Source organism: Tenrec ecaudatus, chromosome 3 (genome assembly GCF_050624435.1).
Source record: "Tenrec ecaudatus isolate mTenEca1 chromosome 3, mTenEca1.hap1, whole genome shotgun sequence".
In the NCBI taxonomy this organism is placed as follows: domain Eukaryota; kingdom Metazoa; phylum Chordata; class Mammalia; order Afrosoricida; family Tenrecidae; genus Tenrec; species Tenrec ecaudatus.
In genome coordinates, this window is record NC_134532.1 from 186,888,865 (window position 1) to 186,911,240 (window position 22,376).

The following is a 22,376-nucleotide window of genomic DNA, read 5'->3' on the forward strand; positions in this document are numbered from 1 at the left end:
AATTCCGCAGCAAAACATATCCAAGAAGTCAAAACTTCTTATCTTTTGACATTATTTGAATGAAAACATCTAGAATTATTTCCTCCATGGATTTCACAGTATAACAGAACAAATACAATGCATATAAAACAATTTATCCAATATGACAGTGAGCCAAAGCCAATGTTACTATTGGCATAAATACTGAATGCCCTGCTCCTTCTTCATGCTCTCTCAATCTCATTCGCTTTTTACACAACAGACATATGGAATAGTCACAGTGAGTAGGACTTAGTAGGAATTAACTTGATCGCAACTCTTGTGTTTAATCATGATTTTGAAGAAGAGGAAACAAAGGCTTGATAGCCCCAGAGTTTTGTTTTTATGTATGTTTGTGCGACACATTATCTCCTGTCAATTAGCGAAGGGGTGGAGTCTAGCCTGTCAATCAGGTCATAGCCAATAATCTAATGCCTCTGTGTGCGCATGTCCTTCTCCAGAGGATTCTGGGAACTCTTGTATTCCTCCCTGAAGGCAGGAGACAATTTCTGCTTTGTCTTTCTGCTGACAACCACATGGATCTACACTGATGCAGGCAGAGCCCCCTGGAACTGGAGGAGCCATGTGGAGACCCCTGCCAGCATTGAGATGCTTTCACTGCCAATGGATCTGCAAGAATATCCACCCACTGGCCTGTGATCTTCTTGCATTTGGTGTCATTGCATGGCTGCATGAGTATAAAGAGGAATTTATGGACTGGTATCAGCATATGGAGTAATATAGGAGTGGTCTGGGATGTTTTCTTAAAGTACAATTGCTCTTTGATATAAAGCTCTTTCTTACACACATGATTTCAGTACTTTAGTATTTTGGGTTTATGGTTTAAATATTCTTAGTATAATCCCGTCAGATCTCACTGGACCTTCATGGCTCTAGAAAACCTGGAGTCATTAAACATTTGAAATTCTGATATTTATTTCCCCCTTTTTGATTAGTAGTCCCCTATAAAATCTTTGATTAAAATGTCCAGTAATGGTGGTCAGGCATAGTTCCTTTGTTCTGGTTTCTGGCAGAGGCAGCACACACATTCCATTTCGTTTTTCTGTTCCTAACTCTCTGTCTTGCTCTCTTGGTTCAGGTGGACAGAGAGCAATTCTTGTGACTTGGGAGGATACTTGCCTGTTTTTTAGACTCCAGATGCTTCCGAACAAATAATGTCCCTAAACCTCCAAACAGGGATCACATCCTGGCAGGTATTTGGTTGTGCATAAACAGCCTCAGAAGCTATTCTTACTTATTCATTTTTCTTTGGCTGTTGTGAATCTATCTACCACCCAAGTTTTGCCAACTCGTCCGTTTACAAGAGTACAGCTTATTGACAGCTCGTATCATAATTGGCTGGGCATGCATATTGCATTCAATGAGAGTTTTCCATCACGATTCACCATTCTAATTCCCCTCCCTCTCACACCTGGTAACCATGATACCTTTCTCTCTGTACAAGTGAGGACCTATCATTTTAATCCTTTTGTGATTTCACTCAGCATTCTGTTTTCAAGATTTCTTGGGTTTAGTTTGCTTGTTTGCTGGTGGCTTTGTTTTAAGGTAATAACTTTTCATACCCAGTTAGACAAGATTTTTTTGGTTGTATGACCCTGTGACTTTTTGAGCATTACTGTATGGATGATCCGGAAAGTGTGTGTTTGATTTTTTATATTTCTGTCTGGGGTATGAAATTCAATAGCAAACATTCAATACAGAACAATTGCTGACAGCTTGAGATGTTAATTTCACTTGAATTATTAGTTAGTACATACTTATACATGTACATTTGAAGTCATGGGTTAATCTCTTTTATCCTACATGAACTAAACTAATTAAGAGAAGGTGCATATTATGATTAACACTACTTTTCATATTATGGATCAACTTTGTTTATATAAATAATTTTAGGTCATAAAATAAAATTCAGGTGTTGAAACTTATAACATAGCTAGAAAATACAGCTACTGTCTTTGATTGAGTATGCCTAATTTAATCTTTTTTTTAAAACCAATGGTCCAAGAAATTGGTTGTTAACAGATTTCATTATTTGATGTTTTTCAAATTGATCTTATGTATAGCTCATTAATCCTTTGTTTAATAATTATAATAAAGACAGTAGTAAGTGACAGCAATAGAACACTGTATGTCAGGCACTGTTCGCGCACCTTTATTTAAGACTACTGTCCTCGAGTCGATTCTGACATATAGTGACATTATAGGACATAATAGATATGCCCAGTAGACTCTCCAAGGCTGGAAAACTTCATTGAAGCACTTTCCAAATATTTCTCCCATCGAACAGGTGGTGAGTTAAAATGCTTCCTCCATGCTTCCTTTCTGAACACGTTTCGAAGATATATTTCACATTACTAAAAACATGGCGTCAATGCTTGCTAAAGGGACTCGGACTCATGGTATCTCAGTGTGTATCAAAGTAGAATTATGCTCCATAAAGTTTTCAGTCCCTGATATTTTGGCAGTAGATTCCCAAATCTATCTCCTGAAGCACCTCTCTGCTTAGCAGCTTCATAAATGACTTATTTGTACCACTCAGAATTTCCTTCAGAAAATAGGTTTATGAGAATGGAGCTATGAATATTTGAATTACTTGTCTAAGATGTCAAATCAAGTTCATGCCCTTAGGTATGATGTAAGCACCAGTTGACCTGATTCCAAATGTGCATTCTCCTAAGTTCTATTCTATAATGTATCTAGTTGTCAATTCTCTTAAAAAACACTATAAAAGCAAAACCTTATTTATGTAGATCAGAAACAAGAAATAAGCACAGATCTCTAAGTGAAACTCTAAGTGAAAATAAGGTGTCATGAGTGAAAATATTTATAATTATCACAAATAAGTACTCCACGTCTATCTATTTATAACTCTAAAACACTTCTAACCAGTTAGACAATCTTAATTGTCATGTTATAGAACTCAAAGAACTTGAAAATATGTAAATATAATCACATTGCATTTTAAAAAGATGTAATAAAGAGTATCACAGGGCAATGAGGAAACTATTGCTAGGAAAAATAATCAAGTTATTCAGATTTTTGGATGACAGTATTTTGCATATTGACATTTGGAAAACATTGATTTTTTTTTTCCTCTTCTGGCTTGTTTATTCCACCTATCCCTTACAGGTAGGCATGCTATGTATCATCACAAGACTGAGTACAATGAAGCAACAACAGAAAGTAAAACAATAGCTACAACAACACACACACATATATAAATAGTTCAGATTCTGTTTGTTGTCCTTCATGGGTGCTTTCCAGTCAAGTCTGATGGGGTGCCATGCCCAGGCACCGCCTCCATCCCTGGGGACTTCATTGCTCTGCTACCCCCACTGCTCTGCTGCATGCCCCCAGAGGCTGGCTTCAGCATAGTGAGCTCAGGGCGGGCACAATTCCCGCTGTGTGTCTCCAGTGTTGTCCCCAATGGTGCCAATGGTGCTATGGGTCAATGAGGAACGCTGTGTCCCATGGTGGGGCCGGCCCTGTGGTCATCTCTCTGCATTGCTGCTCTGAGCAGGAACATTGTCCTCAGGGCTTCGTGAGTCAGGATGTGCTTCACTCTTTTTTTTTTCTTCCCTATCCCCCCTCATTGCCTCCTGTGTGCTCTGACCAGACCAGTCCCTCTCCTTGAGCTGTAGCTTCATTGCTATCCTCTGAAGTGAATCTTCTTGGGGGAGGGTGGTGCTGTCCACATAGTTGGTAATGGGGCTGGCCCCAGGTATACACTTATGTAATGACTGTCCCAAGCAAAACATAAAACATTTCTACATCCCAGAAAATTCTCTCTTGCCTGTTTCTGGTTATTCCTAATGTCCTTCTTCCCACAACTCAGGAGGCTACTGTGTAAATTCTGTCACCAAACGTTGCTTGTTCTTGGAATGCATGCACATAGACTAGCACTGTATGTGCCCTTTGGGCCTGTCTTCTTTTTTTTTATTTGATAAGTAAAAAATATTTTTAATAGATTGTTCACTGCCTTAACTTGGTTTTACATTAATATTTTTTGTTATTGCACATTATCATTTATTGTACTTATTTCTTTTACTTTTTTAGTGTAGCTTTTTTAAATTTTATTTTTATTTTTTTAAATCTTTTTATTGGGGCTCATAAGGCTCTTATCACAATCTGTACATACATCAATTGAGCAAAGCACCCTTATACATTCGTTGCACTCGTCACTCTCATAATTCACCTTCCACTTGGGTTCCTGGAATCAGCTCGGTTTCCCTTCCCCCCCCCATCCCCCTCCCTCCCCGATCCCACCCCTGGTCCCTTGATAGTTTATAAATAATTATTATATCTTATCTTACACTCCCCGGCGTCTCCCCTCACCCGCCTCCCCCTTGTCCATCTCCCAGAGAGGAGGTTACACATAGATCTCCAAGATTGGTTCTCCCTTTCTATATGCCCTTCCCTACTGATGTCGCCACTCCCACCGCTGGTGTTGAGGGGTTCGTCTGTCCTAGATTCCCTGTGCCTCCAGATCCCCACTGCGCCACTGTACTTCCTCTGGTATAACCAGGTCCGCAAGGCAAGGTAGAATTGGGGTCATGATGATTGGGAGGGGAGGAAGCGTTCAGGAACTAGAGGAAGGTTTTGAGTTTCATTGAATGCATTTTTACATGGCAAAAAATCAATCAGTGTACTTATTCTTTAATTATGCAAAGTGGGTAATGTATTGATACTGTTGGACTTATTTCTTGAGTGATTAACTCTTGAAATGGTTTGTTGTATATGGTTCATTTTGTTACAATGATTTTATATTCCTTCCATCAGATGTTCTTGATGTATCTTTGTCATTCAAATTTGTAGTAATAAGAATTCAACAATTACAACACAAGGCTTGAGTTTTTTGCATCAGTTCTATCAATATGGGCTTTCGGTTTTCTAAATCTTTGAATAATTTATTACTAGACTTTTGTACATGTGAACTGCTTTTTGAAATATGTTCAGATTATTAAATCATCATTTATTTCATTTATGTTAACAGCTCTGTTTCAAGAGTAAGTTCCATGATTTCTTCTTACACCGTGTTGTTATTTATAGTCTTCCTGTTTATTAATGACCTTGTGCTTTCTCTGTGATATAATTGATGTCATATAACAACTAGTCTATATTTGATCTTTAGTGTTCATTGTATCAAGACTCTGCTTAAGCTAGATTTAAATCAGGTAGGACATACTTAAAATTTAACTTTAGCTATTGTGGATTGTTTTCAATTTCCTTAGATTCAATCTGAACTTTGATAGAACAATAGATGCCTTGTCAACAGCCCACTCCTAGCTTTGTTTTGACTGATAAAGTTGAACGTTTCCATCATATATTTACATAGATGATTGATTTTGAATCTTGGTCATTTTATCTGGAAAGGTATACATGGTGTATACGAACTGTTTATATTGTTAAAAACAGGTATTTATAATGAATAGGGTAGTAGTCTTCCAAATTCTTTTTTGCAATTTCTGACATTGTTTCTACCATGAAAACATATTTTCTTAATACCAATAATTACTTTCTTCTAATTAATCATTCCAGGCACCAATAATTATTGATTTATATGGATTGAATGTATAATCAATTTTCAGAGTGCAGGGTGGTAAATATTTTCAATTTACTCATTTTTGACATTTGTGTATTTATGTCAGTTTGAATAATGGTCATATTAATTGGTCTTCTTTGTGGTCCTATAGATAGTATCATAGTGCTGACAAGTTATTCTTCAGAGTAGATTATTTTTCTTTGACTATTAATGTGACACAATTCTTAATCAATTTTCTATTCCTTCATCTTAGACAATATATTTGTCTGACTCAATTTAACAATATCAGTCCATTTCAACTTATAAATGACTAGGATATTGATTGTCATGTCTTCATTTTTTATGGATTCTAATTTTCCTAATCTAATAATGTGTTCAATATGTGTTCCAATCATTAATGCATATGTGCACCTGATTTTTTCTGCTTTAAGTTGTGCCATATTATGAAACAAGGAAGTTGTAGAATGTTGCTCCATTCATGTCATTAAAATTCACTGTCCTTTGAGGAAGCAGCTCTTTCCAGTCATATTTTGAATAACCTTGAGGGCTCATTTATACATCTGACAGTATTCTACCATCAGTTATAAAGATTTTCCACATGTCCTTCTCCGTAGTATGCCCTACTAGGTAAACTCTACTGAAACTTGTCCACAAGTGGTCAACCTATTTGAAATTGTAGTATCAGTGACATAGTTTCTAGCATCACAGCATTTTGTGTTCACCATGGTCTGACAAACTGAGAAATAATTAGTTTAATGTATGACGTATTAATATATAAACTATATGTCTATAACATTAATATTGAAATATGCTAATTTAATTTCCTTTTATGTAGTGTGTTTATTTTCTATTGTTGATGTTTTAAGAAATTGTCACAATTTTCAAATCATGCAAATATATTAGGTGATTTAAGTAACAGATTTCTATTACTAAATGATTTTTAGATAAACATTAGTTTTACTACAGCTCTAAAATTGATTTATTGGAAAGACTGTGTTCATTTCTGGAGGACCCAGAGAAGAAATTGTTTCCATTTCTTTTTCCCTCTTCTTGTGTTTAGATGACTCACATAAAACACTGCCTTGTCCTATGTTATCCTCATAATTGCTGTATGTTAAACCCACTATTGCAGTCATTGTGTCCATCCATTGTGTTTAGGGTCTTCCTACTTTGTAAAATTTTTATATTTTATTGGGAGCTCTTACAGTTATCATAACATTCCATAGTTGAATCACGTCAAGCAGGATTGTACAATTGCTACTACAGTCAGTTTGCAATGATTTTATTTCTTCTTGAACTCCTTGATATCAGTTTCCCTTTATCCCCTCTCTGTACCCCCTCCTTTCGACTTCTCCCCGGGAACACTAATTTTTATATATTTATTCATTTTGTCGCATCTTACATCACGCAATATGTTCATTTCAGTACAATTCTGTTGTTCATGCCCCTCAAGTGGGGTTATACAGTCATCAGTGCTACCAGCTGCTCTGTCTTCCCCACCTCACTTTCTGCTCCCTCAGGGATCCATTACGCCTGTTACTGTTTCTGAAGGGTTATCTATCTTGACTTTCATGTATCGCACAATCTTAATTATACAAATGAACATACACAAGTCTAACATTATTAATGAGGTAAACAAATCAGAACTATAATAGTAAGGGGAGGAAATATTAAAAAAACTAGAGGATAGTTATGTGCTTAATCAGTGGTACACCACACACTGTATTTATCATCCCTTCCATGTGGCCCTTCTGAAAGGGACTGTCCAGTGAACCTGCAGGTGGATTTTGACTCTCCACTGTGTCTCACAGGTTCACAACAATTTGCTTTTTACCTTATGAATACCTTTTCCATGGACAACTCATTAGAACACAGGCTTGTGTGCTTCTTACATGTGGATTTCATTTGCTTCCCAGCTAGATGGCCGCTTACTTGACTGCAAGCATTTAAGACTCTGGACACTATAACTGTTGATAGCCAGGCACCATCAGCTTTCTTCACCACATTTGGTCTTCCCACTTTTATCTTACTTTTCAGTTTACAAAGCATGATGTGGTTGGTTAGTTTCTGTTCTCTCCTGATAAGATGCCCAAAATATGTGATACAACATTTTGCTATTCTTGCTTCTAAGGCGCATTCTTGTTGAACTTTTCCCAAGATATATTTGATTATTCTGTCCTTTGTATTTCCATGGAACATCAAATAATTATATTTCCAACACACCCATTCTCTGCTCTCTTCCTTATCTAAACTGCCTGAATCATTTTCCTCAGAGTTTTCTGTATCCACCATCAGAGACATCTGGAATAGTGTTAGTCTAGCTTCACCGGAAAAGAATAAAGAGTGACACTTGTATGTGCATGCGCATAGAAAGAGATTGATATCAAGAAATAGCTCACACAGTTATAGAAGTAGGTAAATCCAGTCTCATTCAAGCTTTGAGTCATATGTAAGCTGAATGTTTTCTGACTATTGGAAGCAGGAAGACCAAAGAGGAAAATCACAAACTGATGGATGCCAAGAGGAGATAATCTGAGATAAACCAAGTACAATTAAGATCAGCAGTCTTTTGATGGCTCATGGGATTAGCAGGCAATTAACAGGACAAAGTAAATGCAGGACCAAAGTCAGCAGTATAAATTTGCTGGCTTCTACAGATTATCAATTCATACAAAAACAATGAAACTTTCCTTAGTCACGTAAAGGCTATAAAGAAATATATTCTTACTTAATCTGTATGCTGAGAAAATAGTAGGAAACGCTGGTTTAGATGAAGAAGAATGTGGCATCTGGATTGGAGGAAGTCTTCTTAACAACCTGAGATACACAGATGCTTCTTTGTACATATCCTTGCTTGCTGAAAGTGAGGTAGACTTAAGAATTTGTTCATGACGATCAATTATTGCAGCTTTCTGTATGGATTACAACTTCTCACAACTGGAGCAACAAAATCCTCACAACTGGACTGACAGGTTAGATCACGAAAAATGGAGAAAAGATGAATATTTGCAAGGATTTCATTTTCCTTCAGTCCACAATCAATGCTCATGTAAGCAGCAGTCAGGAAGAGACCAACAGATTCACTGTGGTGGCTAAATCTGCTGTACAAGACCTTAATAAAAAAATATTGAAAAGCAAGGACATTACTTTGAGGATTATAGTTACTTTGAGGCTTGGGCCTGACCCAAGCCATGGTATTTGTAATTGCCTTACATGCATATGAAAGTCAAATATTGAACAAGGAAGAAAAAATAAAAAGAGATGCATTTGATTTTTCATACTTTATGATAGTGTTGAAAGTACTGGGGAAGACCCTCATGGAGATGGATTGGCACAGTGGCTCCAAGAAAGCATCAAGCATAGGTACAATTGTGTAGTAACAGGCAAGGCTCTGCTCTTGAGGCACAGCGTTGCTATGGGTTGGCACTGATTCGGTGGCACCTAACACCACCACCACCACCACCAATGGAGAATCCTGGATCAGTCTAATGGTATGAAAACTCACTCCAATTCAAGGGAATCTCACATTAAATCTCTCCTAACCCTCTGTTCTGTCATTCTCTTCCACACTTAATCATACTTATGATGAATTACATTAGAGTTACCTGAATAGCTTGGAGTAATCATCTATCTTAAATTCAATTGACTAGCAACTTCCTTTCACTTTTAACTTTACCTATTATCATTTAAAGTAACTTATTTAGAGGTTTCAGGAATTTGGACCCAGGCATCTATGGAGAATCATTACTCTGCTTACCAGGTATACAATCATGCTCAAAACTGTAACTATTTGATGTGATATTTTCTACCTCTTATTATTTGTGCTCCATTATTTGTGAATCTAGTGGTGCTGTGAGTTAGGCATTGTATTGTTACCCACAAGGTCAGCACTTCAAACACACCAACTACTTTGTGGGGAAAAGATGCTGTTGTCTGTTCCTGTAAAGATTTATAGCCTCAAAAATCCTATGTGAATTTGTGAATGTCAGAAAAAACTCAATGGCAGTGGATAGGTTTGTTTGATTTAAACTAGATATTTTGATTTTATAAGTTTTTTAATTGTGATACACTAATAAGCTGATTTTATACAATGTATAATTTTTATTATTTTAAATTGATAAAATATATATTTCAGGAAACTAAATTTAACATAGGCCTTATTTATACTATAAATACTTGGTTTTTCCTTTTTCCTGCATGACCACTTGAGTGTCTGCCACTGTAAAAGTGACACAGTAACTATTCAGAATAGGAAGACCTTGACCAACCAACTACTTTTAGCAGAAACAAATGGCCATTGATGGCTTTCACCCTGGGAAGGCAATAGTGTCTAAGAGAGACATTAATGGAAAAGTAGCCAAAATGTACAACATCATACCAGATGTTATTTTTGTATATGGATATACAATTCATTTTGATGGTGACAAACTATTGACTTTGCATGATTTATGATTCATTGGATTATGCAAGGTCGCTTGATGGAATAATGGTTATATGTTGGGCTACAATCCTCAAGTTCAGCAGCTCAAAACCAACCTTCCTTGCGAGAAAGGCTGAGCTTTCTACTCCCATATAAAGTTGCAATCTCAGAAACCCACAGGGGCAGTTCTCTACTGCCCTATAGTGTTGTGATGAGTTGACATCAAGTCTATAGCATTGGTTGTGCATTGTGCAAAGAAAAATGAACCTAAACACAGAATTGCAAGACATGGCCTATAGGAGAAGAAAAAGTCCGCAGGGTAACATTGCAAGGAGCACCAGAATGGAAAGGAGAGTCAGGGACACTGCTAAGATGCTGGTGCTGGCCAAGGAAATTAAGTATTTAGCAGTGAGCTGGAGATTTGGTTAGATACAAAGTATCCACAGAGACTCGATCTGAGATGATTGTGTGGATTTTTCCCTAGATAATTAATAAGATATTTAATCATTAATCAAAAAATCAATAAAATTGTTATTTGGAAATGGTTGACCTAAGTTCTTATATGACAGATAAAGGGGGTCATTTTATGATAAAATTTGAGGTTTATTTAAATTACATAATTCACTATACATAATATTCACTAGTATGTCCATTGAAGTAATGATATTTTTAAATACACACTTTTCATGATATAGTAAGTGAATATAATTGCCAGGTAATATTTAAAATATGTTATGACATTGTATGCTTTTAACCTTGGTAATTTGGTACGTATCAGAGCAAAATGGGACAATATTGGTTATTATCAAATGAAAAATGATTTCAATTTCAGGAATTTATCAGTAAATCTGAAAGGCATAATTTATTATTTATATTATGATCAAGAAAGACATTTTCCACATGCTAAATTATATATAAAAAAGGAGAGAGTGAAATAATGCAATTTTATGTCTTTTTCTTCTCTCAGTTTAAATGATTATAGTCTTGACATGTAGTTTACCCTTGATGGATGAAAACTGAAAATAAGAGAAGGGATGAGCGAATAAAAGTAAAGTCAGTATTGAATCAGAAATATATTGAGGATCTAGGAGAAATCAAGATATGTGCTTCAATCATTACAGTTTGTCACTACCGAGACTTGTTGGCTGATGAGCTGTCAAGGAACGAAGAAAAATAGGTTTTATAAGAAACCAACTAGACTTGCAGGAAAGAGGGTTTAATCCCAAAAGACTTTATCAATAAAACTTATAAAGTAAAAGTGGCAATAAAGTTCATAGATCAGGAGAGATAGAGAAGAGTGTAACTTAATTAATAAAAATGACAACATCCATCATGGCTTCCTTCCTTGTATCATCAATTCTTCATTAAGATATTATAAATGATTGTTGATATCAAAGAAAACTAAAGTCGTTTTTAGTGTTTTTGTATACAAGACAAAATAAACCAGAGCATATAATTTGACCCCCAAAGGTTCACTAATATCATTAGTGATACTTACAGCTTTTTATAGTCTACTTCAATTCACTTTTTATTATCCAAGAATTTATCTGTTAAAAGTTCTGAGCAATACATTCATAAACTCTTACTAGAGAAGTTATACATGATTTTGGATAGATACTTTTTTGTTTTAAATGTGAGTGAACAAGGAAATTTATTCTTAGCTATTTAGCATAAAAAGAGAGGTAGATCATCTATGATATTAATTGATATAGTTATTCCTTATGTTCCTTCCAATTTTATATATTTTTTCACTCTGCAAAAATTAATGTTAGCATAATGGGACATTTTGTTAGATTAGTCCCTGGAGAAGGACGTGATGTTTAGTAAAGTAAAGGCCAGTGAAACGGAGGAAGGCCCTCAAGGAGATGGATTGACACAGTGGCTCCAACCATGGGCTCAGCATAAGAATTATTGTGACGATGGCCCAGAACCGGGATCTGTATGGTTCTGTTGTGCAGAAGGTCACTATGGGTTGGAGTGGAATTGATGGCATTTGACAATATTTAACACCGGCCAACACACATTTTGATGCCTCAAATTTTAGACTTGTTTCCAGCTATAATTGACTTGATGATTCTAAAAACGGCATACTTTTCCTCCTATGCCTTCTAGTTTTGACATACATAAAATATCTTATATGCCATGCTTCACTTTGCTTACCCATAAAAAGACAAAGCAAAACAAAACATCCAGTATATTTAAATGTACTATTAGCTAACCTGGGATAGAGGAAGTGTATCTTGGATTTATTTAAAATAGTTTGTCTTCTATTAAATATTGAGGTTAACTTATACTTCATATGGTGTCCTTTGATCTAAAGATATATTTGGACAGTGAAAATTACATGAACTTGGAATTTTCCCCAACTATCATCTCACCTTTATTAGCTAGTTGTTGTTGTTGTTAGGTGTTGTCAACTCAATTGCGACTCATAGTGCTTCTCATGTACAATAAAACAAAATACCGTCAATCTTGTGCCATCCTCACAATTTTTGTGGAGGCAGGTTCAATTTGCTATCGTAAAAAGTGGCTAGAAACCAGGTTGTGTACAATAAATAGGAGGCTTGATGGTGTAGAGTACATGCTTGACTGTGAACCACAATGTCAGTCAGTCAAGCCCACTAGTCACTTGGCAAAGAAAAATGAGACTTTCTGCTTCTAAATATTTACAGTTTTAGAAACTCATGGGAGAGTTCCACTCTGTACTGCAGGATCACTGTGAGTCCCAATTGTCTGACTGGTAGTGAGTTGGTACAATAATTAGACATGCAAAAGTTATGAAACCCAAAATGGGTCTGTCAGATTTCAAAGTCTTTTGTTAAAATTAAAATGTTCCAGTCTTGTTATACAGTGGCACAACCTTTCCACCTGTGCACAGAAACATTTAAAGAAAAATTCCATCTTTTTATTTTAAGAACCTTGCAGTGACCCTCACCTCTGAAACATTTATATGAACAGTCATCATTCATCATTTATATGAATATGAATCATCAATTGGTTTCTATATAAATATATTCTGAAATGTTTACTGCATGAGTTGAAGAAAAATTAGATCTTCCAAATATTTATGAAAACTGCTATGAAATCTTACACTTTTGACACTCTAAATTGTCCTCACACCTTCGCTGTATGTGCCTTTTCAAATTCTTTTATTTCTTGCTGCTCTCAAGCTGTGTTTAGGCTTTGAAGCATCCAACTCATCTCTGTATATATTGCACAGTCTCTCATAGACAAAAGAAAACCAGCTGATCAATTCTAACTCATAGTGACCTGAGAGGGCAGAACCGCTGCTTTGGTTTTCCGAACCTTTATAACTTTCAACAGTTGCAGACTGACTGAGAGCTACGAACCATTGACCTTACAATTGGCAGTTCAACGTTTAACCAACTACCCACCATGTTTCCACACACAGATCCCTAGGAAGTGCCTTCTTAACAGAGCTATTTTTCAAATATTTCTTACTTTTTTGTCTTTTTGTAATTTGTGGGTCTAAAAACTTCCCATATTTAAACACAGTATGATAATTTTTTAAATTAGCATAACTTAATCACTGAATTATAGAGGACCACCACATCTAAGAAACTAGAGCTGATGCAATCTATCCAATGAAGTTTTCTAAATCCGCACCCCCCAAAACCCCAGGAACAGGCCTTAAAACCAAGCCACCACTCTTTTTATTCTTGTTGAACTGTATAACCTGACATGAAATATTTAATATCGGGAGGGTTGGAGGAAATAGGGGGCTAATAACAGTGAGTACAAGATCGAAGAAAATGTTCTAAAAGTGATTGTGGTGTTGACTGAACAACTCTTCTTGTTGTGATTGAACTATTGGATTATATAATATATGAATTATATGCCAATACAAATAATAGGTTAAAAAAAGAGTGATAGAGAAGGGTTACAGCCTTAAAAACCCTAAAAAGTTCTCATCACATCTAACCCTTGATCTGCAGGGCTAAAAAGAAGGTAAAGGAAAAGTGAAACTGACTAGGATACTTTTGTGGCATTCAAGTTGATTTCAAACTAATAAACAATTGTTAGTCTTTAGATAATTAAAATTACCAGAAACAACAAAAAAGTGCATTTAAGCAAATATTGTATTTTGATTTTAAGAAACTAAGTAAAATAGCATTAATTGCTGTCAATTGTGCTAAACTTGATACCAAATGATAATTAACCAATTATGTCCAATATTTACTCATTTGATTCCATTTACATTTATGGAGTGACAGTGTATTTTGTTTGATGCAAATGTTTAATTCTGTTTTATATATATTAATTAAACTTAAAAATACATATACTATTTCATTATATGTACTTAGAACAATTTTTCTCAGAAAATGAGTCTTTGTCAAATAAGATTTTAAAATATGGGCTTGAGTTTTTGTTTCTCCCATATAGCTATTTAAATATCTTTACTTTCTCAGAAAGAAATTACTGGTTAATTTTGACTTTAGTGACTAAATCTCCTCCAATTAATGTCCTCATATTACTTTGTGAGGATTGAAATAATTGATTTAAAACACCAAGTCACCCACTAGCATTAAGTTGATTCAGACTCATGGCGACCCTTTACAGGGTTTCAGAGCTGATAGTCTCAACATCATATGTACAATGAACTCCATAATAGTCAGTCATTTTAAAAATTATAGTTCAGCATTAATTATTAATATCTGAAATCCTGTCATCATTCAAAATCTCCTCTTCATACTTCATAAATATTATTTTATCATATATTTAATTGTGTATTCAATAGCCATTTCCATGACCACTAAGAAGTTTAGTCTCAGGTAATTTGGACCTGTTACTTGGGAAAAACAGTCCTGAGGAAAGGACATCGTAGGTGTTACAACCGAGTCACCACATCAATGATGGCATCAATGGACTAAAGACAGGTCTGGGAAGTGTTTTATTCTCTTGAGTCAAAACCCACTCAAGGCATCTAGCAACAAAAATAAATAAGTAAACTGAAATTAAGGGACACCTGGATGGAAGAAAACATAGTTTTCAACATGAAATTCTTATTCTTTTAGATCTGCTTCCACTTTATAATGGGAAATTATAGTCATCTCTGACATTTGACAGAAAGAAATTATCTATGTTTCCACAGAAAAATAATTCTCTATTGTGATGTTCTCAAAATGATATAAAGCCAATTTTCCCCATTAAGCTGTTTTACACTCGCATGTGTCCACAGTAGAACACTGCTCCAGAAAATTCTCAATGGCTAAGTTTTTGCAAATAGGTTGGCAGATAGGTTTTCCAAGGTGGTTTTCCAAGAATCACCAATCTTTTGGTGAAAATTCAAAGTTTAATTATTTTCATTACCCAATGACTCCTAATTATGGTACTATATATTATACTTAATTACATTAACTGTGTCTATGCAGTGAGCTGATAACAGTAAGGCACATGTTTGAACCTAGCAATCATTCCTGAGCATAGCCATGAAGCTTAATACTCCCATAAAGATTGCATTCCTACTCTGTCCTATAGGGTGACTATGAGTTGGAAGCGACTCAAAGGCAGTGAGTTTGGCTTTCAGTATTTTATCTATTTCTAAGCAATCCTGGTGACACTGTCTAGTAAATATTGGATTGCTAGCTGCAAGGTTGTGATTTCAAACCCACTCGTCTTTCCTTAGGAGAAATTTGAGGGTATCTAACCTCACTTTATGAGATTATGAATCTGAATGGACTTGATGGCAGTGGGCTTTGGATTTATATACATGTCTACACCTATTGTCTGTTTTTCTAATAACCATTTATAGCCTCTATAAGTCAAGAACTGACTTTTAAAATTATTACTTTGGTTTCAATTCTTTCTAGGACATATATTATACATTACAAGTGATCAATAAATATATTATTTGAGTTTATGGAATATGAAGCATACTCCCCAAAACAGAATTGTGTTGCGCAGAGTGGAGCTTTCTTAGTACACATATTTCCTGCTAGGTGAGGATAGAACAACTCCCTCTGAGTTAGTGCTCCTAGTGGCGTCACCTGGAAAGTTTTCTCTGGTCATAGTGACTTTTTTTTTTTTTGTAAGAACAGTTTCACTCGAACCTGTTTGTGTGTGTGTGTGTGTGTGTGTGTGTGTGTGTGTGTGTGATAGGCGATTTAAGTATGCTGTTATGGGTGAGACCAGTTTGCTGCTGTGAAATTTTGTTTCCTGCTCAGGAAAAATGGCCCAGAAAAGATTGCGATGTTGAACACAGCTTACAAGGAAAGCACTATGGGAAAAACTCCCATATGTGAGTGGTTTCCTCATTTCAAATAGGTGAAATGTCGATTGATGACAAACCTCGTTCTGGATGTCCATCAACTTTCTGAAAGGATGGATATGTTGACTCATATTGCATTTGGCGTTCAGTTCTAACAGGCCAGACTCTTAATCAAGCTTTCTATTTAGAAGTTCTGAAAATATTGTGTAATGGTGTGCTATTGGAAAGGCCTGATTTGTGGCAGATGGGGGACTGGTTTTGTCATCACAACATTGCACCTGCTCATGTAGCCATCTCAGTGTACCAGTTCTGGTGAAAAACAGTATGCCTCTCTTGCCCCCACGTACCTTCCTCGCCTGATCTTGCTCCTTGTGACTTTCTTTTGTTTCCGTGAATGAAGAGGGACATTAAAGAGCAACGATTTGGCAAGTAGAAGAGGTGAAAAAAAATATGAGGGAGGTGTTGTTAGCCATACCCACAGATAAATTTGAAAATTCTTTCCAATCATGGAATCACAGTTTGACAGGTGCATTAGTGTAATGGAGAGTACTTTGAAGATGATAAGGTTGTTTTATTAAAAAAATAAAATAAATGAATAGCTTCGAAAAAAGTTCTATTTTGGGGGGATACCGCCTCATGTGAAGGCAATTTCTGAAAAGGGCAGAATTATTGGGTATGAATCTGCTCTCAAGATGTTTTAAAAGAAAGGAGATGATGTAGGATTAGTGATTTCTCAGTATTCTTTGGCAAATTCATTGTAATTATGCTGTAGTGAATATTTGCTTGAAAAATTGGAGAGTCTTGTAATAAAACCTTAATTAAAATGATTAATTATGATAATTAAATTCTTAAGTGCTTGCAGTGTAATATTGATGACATTTTCTTATACATTAAGAATAAATGAAAATGTTTGAAAATAAATGTAACTATAGAGACTATTTTCTTTGACTAAAAATATCCACAAGGAAGTATCAAGGAAGGATTATCTGGAAATGAACTTTGGCCAAGGGTATTTTGAAGATGTTGAACTATAATCGACTTTACAATAGAAGTTGCCAGAAAAGGACAACTATGCTAGTATTTGCCTAACTCACATTATAACTCTCCCAGATTTAAAGCCTCACCAATTTGGCAAGCTAATTACTACTTCTATGTAAGACTGAACTGATCAAGGTAATAGCAGATGATATTTAATTCATATTAAATACTTTTTCTTCATTTTTTGGCAAATATTACAATGCTGGGATGTAAGAACTTAGACTGATCTTACAGAAATGATGTTTTTGTTTGGTGCCTTCAAGTTGACTTTCAGTCATAAGCCACCACCTGGACGACAGAACAAAACATTGCCTGGTCCTGTGCCACACCCACAGTTGTTCTTGTCTGTTAGTATGTTGTACTGTGGTGGCTTGTGTGTACTGTGATGCCTGTGTCAAGTGACAGCAGGGTCACCCAAAGTGAGCAGAGCTTCCACACAAAGAACAGACTGTGAAGAAGGAATACATTGCCCACTTCTGAAGGATTAGCTGCTGAAAATCTTCAAATAGTGACACAGAAGCCATGGTGTAGCTTTAAGTTACTGAAACTGACACTGGTATCAAAAGCATCGCTCACTCTTTTATGCTTCTCTAGATAAGACTTTCAAGTCTTTTCTTCGTTAAGTAAATCATCTATGTTTAGGATGGTTTCCTGGGTTAACTACAAGTGCGAGAAGATAAACCACTAGGTTACTATACAGTTACACTTGAGTCAAATAAAATTGGCTAAATACCAGTATTTCCAGTCCCAAAGAAATATACAATTAAAATAATTGAAAGTGAAATAAGTAGCATAAATCGATGTCTAATATAGAAATCACTTAAATGGATAACTCCTTAAGCTCATTATAAGTAAAATAAAATTGGGCAGATTTTAAAATAATGGAGATTAAAACCAAATGTATTTCAGTAACTTATGGATACTATGATGTTACGTAGAATTTGTAATGAAACTATTTTACTTGTATGTGTTGTTATGTAGTCCAGTGATAGAGTGAACTCCTAATTTAAGTTGTATGTGAAAGTGATCTTATTTAGACATTAGGTCTCTGAAGTTGTTATCATTTAAGTGAACATGACATCACACTAAAACAGTTTTAATCCTAATTATACCAGAGTGACCCTGTTTGTGCTGCTGGCCTAGTAATTGACTGCAATCAGCAAGGTCAGTGGTCCAAACCTATGAGGCTATCTTCTCCTGTAAGTATTTATAACCTTGGGAACTCTTGGGAATGCTGTGAGCTGGAATATCTTCATGGCAGTGGGTTAGGGTTATACCAAAGAGGAGTACTGACAGAAGAGGAAAGGAGGTTCAGGGACATGGGAATAAAAGCATGCAGAGATGCCACCGCAAGCCAAGGAATGCCTGAGGCTAGCAGAGGTAGGAAGATCTTCCCCTGGACATCTCAGAAAGAGATACATTTAGACATAGTATCTATCTATCTGTATTATGTTATTAGTGGTGATTGTGTCCATTCCAACTGACAGCAATCCTACACACAACAGCACAAAACATTGCTAGGACATGACTCATCCCCATTGTTTTTTGTTTCATCCCCGTCTTGCAACAGCTGTGTCAATCGCTCCCTTTGAGGAGCTTCCTCTTTTTGACTGACCTGCCATTTTACCAAGAGAATGGTCCCTCCTGATGCCATATCTAAAGCACACAAGATGACGTCTCACCATCTTCCCTTCTAAAGACTATTCTGACTACTTCCACGACAGATTCATATATTCTTCTGGTAGTCCACAGTAATATCAATATATTCCTCCAACACCAAAATTTGAATGCATTGATTGGTCTTAATTATTTATTCTCTAGCTTTCACATTAATATGAGGTGATTGAAAGTATCATGGCTTTTTCACAGGCAATTTGTTCCACAAAATTGTATCTTTGCTTACTAACAATCAGAAGAGTACTTTTGCAATAGATTTTCCCAATGCAATATGTCTTTTGATTTTGTGACTATTATTTCCATTAATATTAATCAAGGATTCAAAGAAAATGGAATCTTTGAGAACTCACATATTTCCCCTGTTCATCATGATGCTCTTTATTGGTTCATATTTTGTCGATATTTGACTTCCTTATATTGAGATGTAATCCATACTTAAAATTATAGTCTTTGGTCATATTCAGTAAGTTCGTCAGTCCTCTTAGTTTTCAAAAACCAAGCTTGGGTCACTGCATTTCACTGAATATTAGTATTCCAATATCCCAATACCACATTATTCTTCCTATTGTCCAGCTTCTTTAGTTGCCTGTTCTTTGTACAGATTGAATACATATATTTATCGAAGGACACACCTCTCCTGGCTTTAAGCCACTCAGTATGCTCTTACTCTGTTTGATTGGCTAACTCTGGATCTACTTGCAGATTTCACATGTCTGCAGTTAATTCCTCATGTCCACAAATCACATGTCCACAATTTCACATGTCCACAGATCACATGCAGATTTCACATGTCCATAATTTCACATGTCCACAGATCACATGCAGATTTCACATGTCCACAATTCTGGAATTCCAATTGTTCATATTATACTTAGTTTATTATTATTCACACAGTCATGTGCCCCTTTATAATCAACAAAGCACAAGTAAACATGTTTCTGGTCTGCTTCAAAGTCAAGATTTATCAGACATCAGCGATGAAATTATTCATTCCACAGCCTCTCATGAATCTGGTTTAAAGTTCTATATTATACTAGATAATATTAGTGCTCCATTCAAAATGGTCAATACCAGTATATGTTAGCTCACTAATACATAGAATTTCAATTTTTGAGTTTCATTATTTTTGATAACTTTAAAAATTGTTAGATTATTATTTAATACATTCCAGGTTCCAAGTATTAAATAATATTCCTTTTTATTTTGATTCCTGTCACATCAGGAAATGAAAATGTTGAAAGCTTTCCTTATTAAGGTTGACTCTACTTTGAAGTGGTAGCACTTCAGCAGTCATACTTTGAATGTCTTCTCAATCATACATTTTATCAGACAATGTTATGCTGGTTTTCATAAGGTTCTGACGCTTGTCCTATCCCTTGATAGAGTTACAGTATGAGACACGCAGATACGATTTTAGTCTGAATTATAGGATCAGTATGAACTGGAGTCAACTCGATGCTAGTAAATGTGTTTATTCTGTTTTGCTGTCTTTCACAATGTATAGAAATACTGGTAGCAAGGATTTGAGAAAGGATACCATTTTCCTAAAAAATTTAAATTCTCAAAACCCTAAGTAGCAATTCTTGTATCCGACAGGGTTAATATGAATCATAATTTACTCAGTAGCAGCGAGCATTGTCTATAGAAAAAACCACACTCATGACCCACACCATAGTGTAGGACGACCCTCGTGGGTTTTACAGCTCATTGTTTTTAGGGAAGTAGAAAAGCTCATCTTTCTGATACAGAGTGGCTACTGATTTCCCACACTGAGAGTCAAACGCATAATGCTTCATTGCCACAACTAAGTTCTCACTGCTAAACTGAAAGCTTGGGGTTTCAACACCTGCAGAGGTGCTCTAGAAGAATACTTTGATGAGCTGCTCTTAGCGGTGAAATATCCGGCAGTAATTTTTCCTTTAAAACATTTTATTGGGGGCTCATACAGCTCTTATCACAATCCATCCATCCATCCATTGTGTCAAGCACATTTGTACATTTGTTTCCATCATCTTTTTCAAAGCACTTTCTTTCTACTTAAGCCCTTGGTATCAGCTCCTTATTTTGTCTGCTCCTTCCCCCTCCTTCCCTCATGAACACCTTATAATTTCTAAATTATTATTTTTTCATGTCTTGTGCTATACAATGTCTCCCATTACCCCTTTGTCTATTGTCCATCCCCCTGGGAGGAGGTTATAGGTAGGCCATTGTGATCGGTTCTCCCTTTCTCCCCCGACCTTCCCCTTCCCCTCCTGGTATGGCTACTCTCAATATTGGTCCCAAGGAGTTAATTTGTCTTGTATTCCCTTGTTTCCAGCTCTTATCTGTAGCCATGTACATACTCTGTTCTAGCCAGATTTGTAAGGTGGAATTAGGGTCATGATAGTGTGTGGGAGGAAGCATTAAAAACACAGGGAAGGCTGTATGTTTCATCAGTGCTATATTGCACCCTGACTGGCCCGTCTTTTCCCCACGACCCTTCTGTAAGGGGATGTCTAATTGCTTACAGATTGGCTTTGGACTTCCACTCAGCACTCCCTCCCCGCCCCCCGCCCCATTCACATTATGATTTTTTGCTCTGGGTCTTTGATGCCTGATTACCTGATCCCATGGACACCTCATGATCACACAGGCTGTGGTGCTTTTTCCATGTGGTCTATTTGTGTCTCAGCTAGATGGCCGCTTATTTATCTACAAGACTTTAAGACCCAAGATGCTATATCTTTTGATAGCTGGGCACCATCAGCTTTCTTCACCACATTTGCTTATACACCCAATTTGTCTTCAGTGATGTGTTGGGAAGGTGAGAAACTCAGAGTGCCAGATTAATAAAACAAAGAGTTCTTGTGTTGAGGGAGTACTTGCGTAGAGGCCCAATGTCCATCTGCTTCCTTAACACTAAACCTATTAATATATGTACATGGGGCTATTTTTCCATCATCATACATAAATATATTACATGTGTACATGCCTGTTTTTAGATCTCTATAAATGTTCTTTGCCTCCTAGTTATTTCCTCTATTTCCCTTTACTTTCCTCTTGCCCCACTGTCATGTTAAGCCTTCATTTGGGTTTTAGTAATTCTTCTTGGCTACATTGCCCTTAATTAAGCCCTATCATACCTCCTACACCCTCCTTGCCACCGATTTTTGGTCATTTGTTGTTCTCTTGTCCCTGGGTTTGTTAACACCCAGTTCCTTTCCCACATCTTCCCCTCTCCCATGTTCCCCTGGAAATGTTCCATTCTTCTCTCTTCTGGCTTGTTTATCCCACCTGTCACATCCAGATAGACATGCAGAGACAACAATATCAATACACACAAACCCAAGACTGAGCCCAACAAAGCAACAATAGAACATAAATAAAACAATAGCTATAACACCACCAACAAAAGCCAATGACAAAGAAAAGAGAAAAACATATAAATAGTT